The sequence below is a fragment of the Pyrus communis genome, chromosome 11 (genome assembly GCF_963583255.1).
Source record: "Pyrus communis chromosome 11, drPyrComm1.1, whole genome shotgun sequence".
In the NCBI taxonomy this organism is placed as follows: domain Eukaryota; kingdom Viridiplantae; phylum Streptophyta; class Magnoliopsida; order Rosales; family Rosaceae; genus Pyrus; species Pyrus communis.
Window position 1 is genome coordinate 2,187,907 of NC_084813.1, and position 11,694 is coordinate 2,199,600.

At 36.3% G+C, this 11,694-nt stretch overlaps 1 pseudogene; it reads left to right on the forward strand.

Annotated features, from left to right (window-relative positions):
• Window positions 1-9,538: 9,538 nt before the first annotated feature.
• Window positions 9,539-10,387, forward strand: LOC137707718 (F-box protein CPR1-like; annotated as a pseudogene).
• The last annotated feature ends 1,307 nt before the right edge of the window (window positions 10,388-11,694 follow it).

The window sequence follows — 11,694 nt, forward strand, 5'->3', positions numbered from 1 at the left end:
ATAAAATTTGTGGCTAAATTAAATAGAAAGATCAGTAGCAAAGCTGTTGCGATGGCGAAGATGATTTCTTGGAGGAAGGTAGAGGCAGCAGCAGAAGAAGATTATGAAACTGATGATGACGAAGCCGTTTGGAAGAAAAAGATCATGATGGGAGAACGTTGTAGTCCGCTGAAATTTTCAGGGAAAATTGTTTACAATTCTGATGGAAACCTTCTCTCCGATTCGTAGCGTGAGAATCCTTAGTGTTGGCACTTACTTCTGTAGAGAGAACAAAGTAAGTCTCCATTTTGTTTAGGAAAAAGCTGCTTCTTCCTGGAGAAGGCTTCAGAGCTACTTGAGGTTTTGTAATCGAACAATTTTTTCTTTGTCTGTCATATCATAATGAATTGAGGTTCTTTAAATAGATTTATGACAAGGGTATACCGTGCAGTTACACTATTACATGTGAATTGGTGAAACCATGATAACGTGACTTTAACAATAAAAAATTCATGTCTAAGTATTCAGGACAAGTCTCATTTTGTTAGCAATTTACGATTATGTATTCTAAGTCACTATTTGGTCATAGGTCTCCTGACATATAGGAGTTTCTATTAGTTATGTATATATTTTACATTTTCAGTAACAAGCATGAAGCATTCATCCACTATTAACTGTATTAAAGTGTAACAAGTGAATTTGCAAAACTTTGTGCTCATGTCATTCTTTTCCAGTTTAAAAGTTTGTGATCATGATGTGCTCATGTTTATTAATATGAAAAATTTTCAAATGGATAAAGAGATATGTTGACACGCCACAATCCCGATATCTCCAAATATCAGGATCGGCGTGTGCTTGCCGACACACTAGGGTGACGATCATTTTAAACATGCATGCAAATAAAATATGTGATTAGAAAGGAAATACCAATGCAGACACATGTTCACAGTATACAACTAATCAAGAAAAATGTGAAGGAATTAGTATAAAAGAGTATGAACAAAGAAATAAGACTTGCACCAAGAAGATTTGAAGATACCTACGCGGAAGTGCCCTGACGTTGGGATCGTGTGCCTTAAATCTAAATCCTTAAGGGGGAGCAAAATGAAAAGAGTGAGTGGACTAACATGCCATGAAACACATTCGTAAAACATGTACGTGTAAAACAGTGCTCAGTACCGGAAATAGTCACCCAAAGGCATATCCGTAAACCTCATCAATGATGTACTCACTAGGGATATCATAGTGGCCCGAAGGCATAACCATCACCAAAGGTGAAGTTGTACGACACTGGGTTACGCCAATGAAGAAATCATGGTCCATCACCCGAAGGTGAAGCTGTATAACTCTGGGTTACGCCAGAGAAGAAACATATACATGTAACATATCACACCGACACAAGCCCCGGGCCAGTGAAGCTGGGGGAATGTCATAAATATCCTCAACTGTGTCCTATGGCCATAGACATCTACATACCCGGTTGTGTGTATGTGCTGTATGATAACCCACTAGATAAGCACTGAAAACATATCTCAAAAATCTCATATCAATCTGGAGCTCAAAGGCTCAAATCCACATCTCATAAATCCATGATCATTCATATTCGTAAATCCATAGAATTTCATCTACGAAAGTCCAATAATTCATAACCTTTCGTAAAACATAATTTCGATAAATCGTAAATAATGCATAAAAGTAAAATCATGAAATCATGCTTTTCAGGAATGTAAGCCTAATATTTGATCAAAACATGCAAGTTAAGAAGGGGTCCACTCCCATATATTTTGTTGCCTGGGAGCCGCTCGAACTAGCGAGGATGGTGATAGGGATCATTTAGTAAAACTCTACTGAAATGGCCAAATTTGGGAAAACGGATAGCAGATTCAAATTTGACACGTCGAAAAACCTATGAAGGGACCTTGGGTTCCCCTACGCGCCGAGTTGGGTCACCGAAAAATTCGCTGGTGCCTTCGTGGTCGCCACTGTAGACGGCGGCAGAGCACAGTGCCTCTGGCGGAGGCGCATGTTCTCCACGTGCCGGCCATGATGCACACCTAGGCGTCGACCATGGAACTGGGCTTGGGTTCGAGTTATTGGATTGGATTCGGGTCATATATGCTGGGTTCGCTTGATTTCTGGGTTAGGCTTGGGTTAGGGTTAATGGGTTAAGGATTTGGGCTAGATTATTAGATTGGGTTTAGGCTGGTTTTGGATTACGGGCCTGGTTGACCCAGTTATGTTTGTGGGTCGTTGGACTCAACAAAGAAGAAAGCCGGACCTGGGATTTTGGTCGGGAAACTTCCCGAGCTCCATTCGAGCTCGATTCATAACAATTTTTCATGAAATAAAAGTCAAATTGTAGCTTAGGAGATTAGGAACAAGGGCATACCAAAATGAGGTTGAGCTGAGGTTTGGATCGGCCAGAAAATGCCTGCAAAGGCCGGGTGGAAATCTGGGGAACTTTCTTCTCACTGTTTCTATACAATACCGTCGTTCAAAACACCCAAACACGATAAAAAATGAAACACAAGAATAAGAGGAGAAGGTGGTCGTCGAAGATGATGAATAGTGACTCACAGCATAGGGGAAAAAGACCAACGAGCTCAGGGCTCGTCCCATCGTCTCATGTTGCATGGATGGCTAGTGATGATAGGGTTAGAGTATCACAGTCTCGCCGGGGCAGGGTGACTTGGGGAGGAAAAAATGTAGAGATGAGAGGAGGGAGACAAAGAGGGAGAGAGTTCGAGAGTGTTCACTTAGGGAGGAAAGAAAAGAAATAGAGGGAAAGAGAGAGAGTTCTAGATATTTTTGGGGGGGGGGGGGGGGGGGAGGGGGGCGGATGACATGGGGAAGAAGGGGAATTGGGGTATGGACCCCATGGCTCACAAAACAACACACATAAAAAATATCTTCCTACATAAAATTACTAAATTGCCGTACATGTTCGTGATTCCATAAAACGTTCATCGTAACTCCAAATTCAATTTCACTTGCTCCCACGCGTTCGTAGCGATGAGTACTATAAGAATACACCAATGAAATAGATCTTACGTGACACAACAAGGTGATCAACAAAAGTCAACGTTTTTACCTCGAAGGGTATTTTCGTAAATTCATGCTGCTTTAAAATTGTAAAAATCGAAATATTTGGGGACAGGCCATTACATATGTCCCAATCGGACCCTGGGCACTTCTGTTCAAATTTGACTACTTCCCTATATTTATGTTATTTGCTACTTTTATCAAGAGTACTTCTCTACAGTTTGACCTGGTTGTTTTGTTAAGGAGAAGATCTTGGAATGTATGTAATTAGTTAATGTAATATCACTCTTCTTTATATTAAAGGGTTTTTAGTTTGAAATAATAAATAAAAGAAGAGAGATTTGTTGTTGCTTATTCTCTTAACTTTGTTGTAGCATTGCTTTTCTTCAAATAAATTCATTGAAAACTTTAATATCCGATTCTGTTCCACCCTTGGATAAACCAAAACTCTTTGTCATATACCATCGAAAAGAAGGACAAACAAAATAAAACCAAACACAATAGCATGGCATAACAAATAAAATGGTTTGAAAACTTTGAGTTTTAATTAAAAGGACAAAATAAAGGTGTAAGTGAATAGTACCATAAGTGACTTTTTAGATTTATTCACCTAATATTATACAAAAAACATACACCTATTAGTTTGAGAAAATTAAATACTACAATATATATTCCAAATACAAAACACTTATAACTTACATATTTGAGAAACCACTGTGGAAACAATTCTTGATGTTTCTTGGCATACAAATGCGATGGATGTTCTCGACTCATCATCTCTTCATGGTCATCTAGGTATGCCATTATCTCATCACAATTGTTCAGTACGAACCAATGCGCTACCTCCATGTCATTTTTGGAAAATGACTCGCCTCGTACAGGATCTCCAAAGGGTCGTGCGCATTGGGCAAAAACATAAGGTTTCTCCTTTCTCACACCCCATTCATTATTGCGTTGAGGATGATTGAAAGTCATCTGCACATCTTTTAAATACATTCCACAAAAAGTAAGCGACTCATATTGAACCCAAGCCTCTATAATTAATCCTTCAGGCTTTGCTCTGTTGCATACACTTTTTTTTAGCTTCCCGAGATGCCTGCCAAAACAAAACAATACAATACAAATTAGTAAGCGTGGGTTAATGATGCATAAACAAATGATGAGGATTATATACCTTTCTATTGGATACATCTAGCGATAGTTAACAAGACCAGCAAGCAATGCCTCTTCGGGCAAGTAAACCATCACGTGGATCATACTTGTGAAGAAAGTTGGAGGGAATATCATCTCAAACTTACATAGGACTTGGACAATGTCATGGCACAACTGACTAACGTCCGTCTTCTGCAAAGTTCTTGCCGTTAGTTGGGAAATAAAAAATCTGGACAACAACATGATTGGCTTCACTACATCTTCTAGCAATAGGTGTTGAATACCCACAAGAAGTAGGCGTTGCATAAACACATGGCAATCATGGCTCTTTAGTCCAAAAAATTTACCCCATCAACATTCATGCAACGTGTGATATTAGAAGCATACCCATCGGGAAACTTTAATGACGATACTAACTTTAAAAACTCTTTTTTGTCATTCGGTTTCATGGAAAAAAAAAATGCAAGATCCCTTATGGCTTTATCATTGTCCCTATTCATCCATAAACCCCTCCGTATGCCTATTCTTTCCAAATCAAGACGAGCTTTGATCGTGTCCTTTGTCTTGCACTCAATATCTAGAATGGTGCCCACCAATGTGTCAAAGACATTTTTCTCAAGATGCATAACGTCGAGGTTGTGTCTCAATTTTAGTTTTGACCAATACGGGAGCTCAAAAAACATAGGCTTGTGCGTCCAATTCATATGTGTAGAAGGTCTAGTCCTACTCACTGTTTTCCCAAATAGAGCAAAATCCAAACGAGCTATTCCAAAATCTGATCACTAGACCATTCTCTAGGTTTGAGGCGATGCTCTGTGTTCCCGTTGAACTCTTTATCCTTTTCCCGCCACTTGTGGTCCTATGGCAACCATCTCCGATGACCAAGGTAACAAACTTTTTTGGCGTGCCAACCAGATGTTACATCATCCTTGCATACAGGGTATGCCATATAATCCTTAGTGCTTCTCCCAGAAACCATTGCATATGCGGGAAAAACGTTCATAATCCATATACCTGCTGCCCACAAAGTGAACATCTTCCCAATGGACTTACTGTACGTGCGCACATCGTTTGTCCATAAATCCTTTAGCTTATCAACCAACAACCTTAAGTAAACATTGATTACCCTACCAGGATCCTCAGTTATCAAAAGAGTCATCATCATGTATTTTTTTTTTCATTCATTTCCAAGGTGGCAAATTATATGGGAATATGAAAATTGGCCAAGTGCTGTGGTGTTGGTTTAGAACCCCGAACGGATTGAATCCGTCAGTGGCAAGTCCCAATCTAACATTTCAGGGATCAGTAGCAAACCAAGGGAACATTTGATCGAACTCTTTCCATGCCTCCCCATCTGCAGGATGTCTCATCACATAGTCGTTTACCCGTTTTTCCTTATGCCATCTCATGTCCGTGGCAGTATGCATCAACATATACAATCGCTGCAACCTAGGTTTCAAGGGCAGATAACGCATGACTTTTTGTGGGATCTTAGTCGTTCTATTCTAAGATGTCATTTTGAACCTCAACTCATTGCATACAGGGCATTTATCCAATGTTTTATTCTCTTTGTAGAATAAAATACAATTGTTTTTGCAAGCATGAATTTTTTTCATAACCCAATCCAAGTCCATTCAACACCTTTTGGGCATGGCTATGGTCTTTCTGCAAACAATTGTCCTTTGGAAGCATTCTCTTGAAAACCCCCAAAAAGTAATCGAAACATTGGTTCGACATACGATACTTTATTTTTCCGTGTATTAGTTCCACAATGACCGTGAGAACGGAAAAGCTCTCGCACTCCGGGTATAACTCTTGGTTGGCATTTTTTTTTAATAGTTTTTTATATTGTTCGAACTTTGCACTGTCCATTGTTGTAGGCATGTCATCTTCCCCTTCTTGATTGGAGTTTGTCGATGCAAATGGAAAAGCATCATTTATAATATCCATGACTTGTTCATTAGGATCCACAATAGGTTCAACATTGTTCACTCTTATGGCGTTTGAAGACGAAGCATTGTCTAATTGTTCCCCATGATGGTTCCAAGTATTATATGTCTCAATCAATCCATTCCTTACTAAATAAATCGAACATTTTCAATTGTCTCTCTTAACGTGTTATTACACCTCCTACAAAGACATCGGATTCTAGTTGCACCCGGGTTGTGTGTATGTGCATAGTCAATAAAATCCTTGATTCCATCCAAGTATTCATCCACGCATCTATTCGGATTCTGTATCCACATCCTCTCCATAATTCCTGGAACCACAATAACAATACAACAATCACAACAACTTATGCCTCCGGTAAGGGCCCTATCCTATTCGGGAATGTATAGTCATGTCACGTAATTTACAGCTATATCAGATTAGATTTTGACGTGGATGAATTTTGGCAGCATCTCGGTATAGTTCTTTAGGTGTACGACTTAGATATAAAATACCTATGTGCAACCCGAAGAATGTATAGAGATGACACTGAAATCTCCACAATCGAAACCTAATCCTTCAACCATAAACTACGCGCCATAACTGTGCATTTCCAAACTGTCCAAATAATGGGACAATTCAAGAATTAATTAGACTGCAGTCATGCTTTCGCATCCATGCGCGAAATCCAACTAATCCTCGAACGGAAAACTAAGTTTTACTAAAAATAAAAAACAAGTACGAAGTTAATTTCAATTAACTTTGTACATCACAACACATATTTGTATGTCACGTACAAATTTAACAACATAATATAAATATAATTTCACAACACAATATAAACATAACGAACTAACTTCAACATAATTTAATTAATTTGATATTTTTAAAAAATAAAACGAAGAAAATACATTCTCAATCGTTCTCCACCAATCACTAATCACACACAATATCCCTATAGACAACGAAATTAATGGCGTTAGTATGAATTTACATTAATACTTTTACCCTAACAAAAAAAAAAAAAAAAAGCTTACCAGTCACATTGAGATAGCTCGATCAACCTAGAGAAGAAGATGGAGGGAGCATTAGATGATGAAATTGAGAGAAAATGGAAATGACGGATGCCGGATTGAGCAAAACCGAAGAGGATGAGTGCAGAGGCTAAATCTGCAATTTTTGTGAAGTTTGCCCTTACACAACTTGAATCCAGATTATAAAGTTGACTTTTGGACAAATGATTTTGCATAACGAATAAGGTCTTCGTCGCGCAAATGTCCTTTGCGCGACTAACATAGTTTTCGTTGTGCAAATAACATTTGAGCGACAAAAAAAAAAAAAAAAAGGTATTCGTCACGCAAGTTTACCATTTTTTATTTTATTTCCTTTACTTTATAATTTATTCTTTTCAACAAATTGCACAACAAAAACATGTATCGTCGTGCAATGCATATTTTTTAATTTTTTTTTTTTTTTATGTTTTTCCGTTTTATTTGTATGTATTGTAAATTTTTATTTTATTATAAATAAAAAAATCAAACCTAATTAAACATTAAATTAATTAATAAAACTAATTTACTATCCCAAATAGAAATTATAATTAGTGTAAATATTAATACTCATCTGCATAACATAAATTTATTAATTAAAAATAAAGTTAACAAAATCTTATTTCAAAAAAAAAAAAAAAAAGCAACCTTCCTCAATTTCAATCCTTCATCGCCCGCAACACATCAAACTTCCACTGCCGGAAACTCTGCTTGAAAAGCCCATCCACATAAATCTGTTGCTTCTCTTCAACATCCCAATGAACCTACATTAATGGCAACAAATAAATTAGTAATTTAAAAAATATTACATTTTAACAAAAATAATTGTTCATTATTTACTACAAACTTATCGATAACTCCCTCAGCATGGACTTTTTCAACTCCTCAGGGACCTTTTTCCAAGACTCAAACTCGGCAGAACAATCCCTCCACATCAAATTCCCAATGTCATACCTAAATTCGGCGTACTGCTCAGCCATATTTTTTTGCCTTCAAAGTATGGCACTTGCTTTTGTCGATACCTCTCTGATCGCACTACAAGTTTCTTTTTGCCAGAACCTTCTCCAGAATCGACCATTCTTTTTGAAACAATTTTTTTTGAAAACCAGGGTTCTAAAATTGTGCTTATATAGCACTAGGATACCTTTGCTCGACAAACAAATACATTCGTTGCTCAAATCTCCATGTTCGTCGCGCAAAATGCATCATAAATGTGCAATAAATGGGAAGGTTTGAACGCAATCTGACCGTGCTTTGTGTGACAAACATCTGTTATTTGTCGCGCAATATATTTAGCGACGAATGGAATGATTGTAATTATAAAATTTACGTCGCACAATATATTGCAATATATTTAATACCTTAAATATTTATTCTATAAATAATTAATAACTTAAATATTTATTCTATAAATAATTAATACTTTAAATATTTATTCTATAAATAATTAATAACTGAAATATTTATTCTATAAATAATTAAAACCTTAAATATTTATTCTATAAAGAATTAATGCCTTAATCCATACAATTATTTTGAGCATAAGTACGATATTCATTGAAGATTGAAAATACATACAAATCGAGGATAGGGTGCTTACATTAGGCCTCAATAAAAAAACCAAACAGGAATTAAAGCCTAATTAAGTCCAAATACATAACTTATAAAAAAACCTTCAATTTAAATATTGTCCTCAAAAACATAAATTTAAAACTACTATTTCGATGGTCCTCCATTCCGCTGGACGTAACAATGCCACTGATTGTAACCTATCTCCAACGCATCCTCCATCAACTTTATCAACTGTTCGTTCTTATCATCATCAAGAGTATACTTACACTGTTACACATATATGTAAATAATTAATTCCAACATATAACTAAAAGTTTCACAAACTTAGTTATTGATCCATCAATAATATATTTACTAATAGTTCATCCATCACAACCTTCTTCACATTCTCGGGCACATCTTTCCAAGAATGCCACTCAGCAGTGGGACAATTATTCCCCATGGCTACAACAATCGCATGCGCGAACTCAAAATGTTGCCTTAAATCATTCGGTTGGCGGCGGGCACGCTATGATCCTTATTTTTATCCTCCATATGTTCTTGAAGAATAAGGAGAACAAAATTGTGAAGAATAAGGACAACAGAAGCACATATTTATAGGAAGGTAAGGACCTTTGCGCGATGAAGGCTTTGTCGCTCAAACATTTGTATTAAATGCGATATTGATTCCTCTGATTCACCTGCATTGAATGGCTTGAGTGAAAACTGACAATAACTTGTGCGACGAACCCTTGGTCGAGCAAATGTCCCCTTTTTGTTGCACAAGTTTTTCGCGCCAAAAAAATTACCTCGGGTTTTCTTGCTGACTTTACGCGATGACAACAAATATTCATCGTGTGTTGCGTGAAGTATTCTAGCGCGACAAAAATTTTATTTATTTTTTCTTTTCTATCCTGTCTATTTTGCGTGACGAAACATTTTTTCCATTGTGCAAGTACATCTTGTGCGACGAAATATTGTTAGTTGCACAAAATATCGTTGCGCAAGCTGTTTTTTCTACTAGTGTATGATTCCAAAGCTAAAGAATACAAAGTTGTGCGAATTATAGAAAATTATGATTGTGAGTATTCAGATGGTGAAGAATCATATATTGAGTATGTTGCTCCTCCTTACACGGTTGAGGTATACACCATGGCTGCTAACTCTTGGAAAGAAATCAATATTGAATCAAGCAAAATATTATCATCTTATGGCTTTCCCTATTCTTGTTCAGTGCACTTGAAGGGATTTTGTAATTGGTGGTCAGGCGATGAAGAGAAATACATATTTTCATTTGATTTAGCTGATGAGATATTTGATAGGATAGAATTACCTTTTACGAGAGAGTCTGGTTTTAAGCGTGATGGTATTTTCTGTATAATGAATCCATCATTTATTATTGCACTAGTTACGAAGAGAGTTCCAAATTATTTGAGATATGGATAATGGACGACTATGACGGAGTTAAGAGTTCATGGACAAAACACCTAACCGCTGGACCTTTTAAAGGTGTTGAGTTTCCATTGAAACTTTGGAAACATGACGAGCTCCTTATGCTTGCCCTTGATGGACGAGCCACCTCTTATAATTCTAGTACCAGAAATCTCAAGTATCTTTATATTCCTGTTATTATTAATAGGAATAGGGTTGTAGATTACATGAAAAGTATTGTTCCAATCAACTGAGTTGAGGGAAAAGTTCCATTTTCTCCTATTTAACTTGTAAGCATGATATAAGGCTTGAGTTTGCATCTTCTAATTTTGTTTTGGTCCTAGTGTTATAGCCATATGGTCAATTTAGTCCTCGTGTTTTTTATTTGACTAATTTCATCCTTGTGTTAAGCCAATTAAGGACATTTCATTCAATCTCTTTTAAAAAAATTTATAAGAAAAATCATATGAGAAATAATTACCCTTTCTCTTTACAAAAAAAAAATGCAAATCAATGAGAAATAACACATATAAGAAATAAGATTTCCAATCTGAAAGGTGATTAAGGTTGTAACATAGAAAATAGACAGGGTAATGTTAGGGAGGAGGTCCAAGAGTTGGGAGGAGAATAATTTTTCTTTTAATTTTTAATTTTATTTCATTTTTAATATTTTAAATCAAATAAATTATAATTTTACAAATAAGTTTATAATAATTTATAATGTGTAAAATGTCCTTAATTGGCTAACGGAGATAAACATAAGAATCAAAATCAAATTGACCAAATTGAAACATAGGGATTGAATTGACCCAATGATTAAAACACAATGACATTTTAACAGTTAAACCTTTTTTTTTTTTTTTTTTTTTTTTTTTTTTCTCCTTTAGAATTCCCTTCTTAAAAATGTAATAACTTTTTGCTCATCAAACATTGATAAGTAAAATCCGGGGTGCAAAAAAAAAAAAAAAAAAAAAAAAAATCAACAACAACAAAGAGTATTTATAGCCTTTTAGCCCTAACGTCAGTTAGTAAAATATGGAGCGTGTATAAATGTGAAAATATACGCAAGTGTATTATTCGAAAAAAAATATTTTAAAAAATAGGGAGCTATACATTTAGGGACCAAAACTTTCACTATATTTAAAGAAATTGTACTAATTTTTAAACAAGTCAAGGAGAGACAAAAATATGGAATCAACTAAAGCCCATCCTCAAAACATGGAAACAATGTTTTAAAATACCAACCATACCCCTAAGGCTCTAGGGCTGTTAATAGAACCCAACCTTCACAACTCCAACAAAATTAATATGTGCCATAAGCTCAACCCATTATGGACTATTTGTAAGATCCCATATCGACCAACGGAGAGAGGGTGATGTGCCTTATTGTACATGCTCCTCCCCCTATAGCACGAGGCATCTTGGGAACTCACTGACTGCAGATTTCATCGGAACTCCGAAGTTAAGCGAGTTCAGATGAGAGCAATCCTAGGATGGGTGACCCATTGGGAAGTTCTCGTCTGAGTTCCCATAAACAAAACCGTGAGAGCGTGGCCGGGGC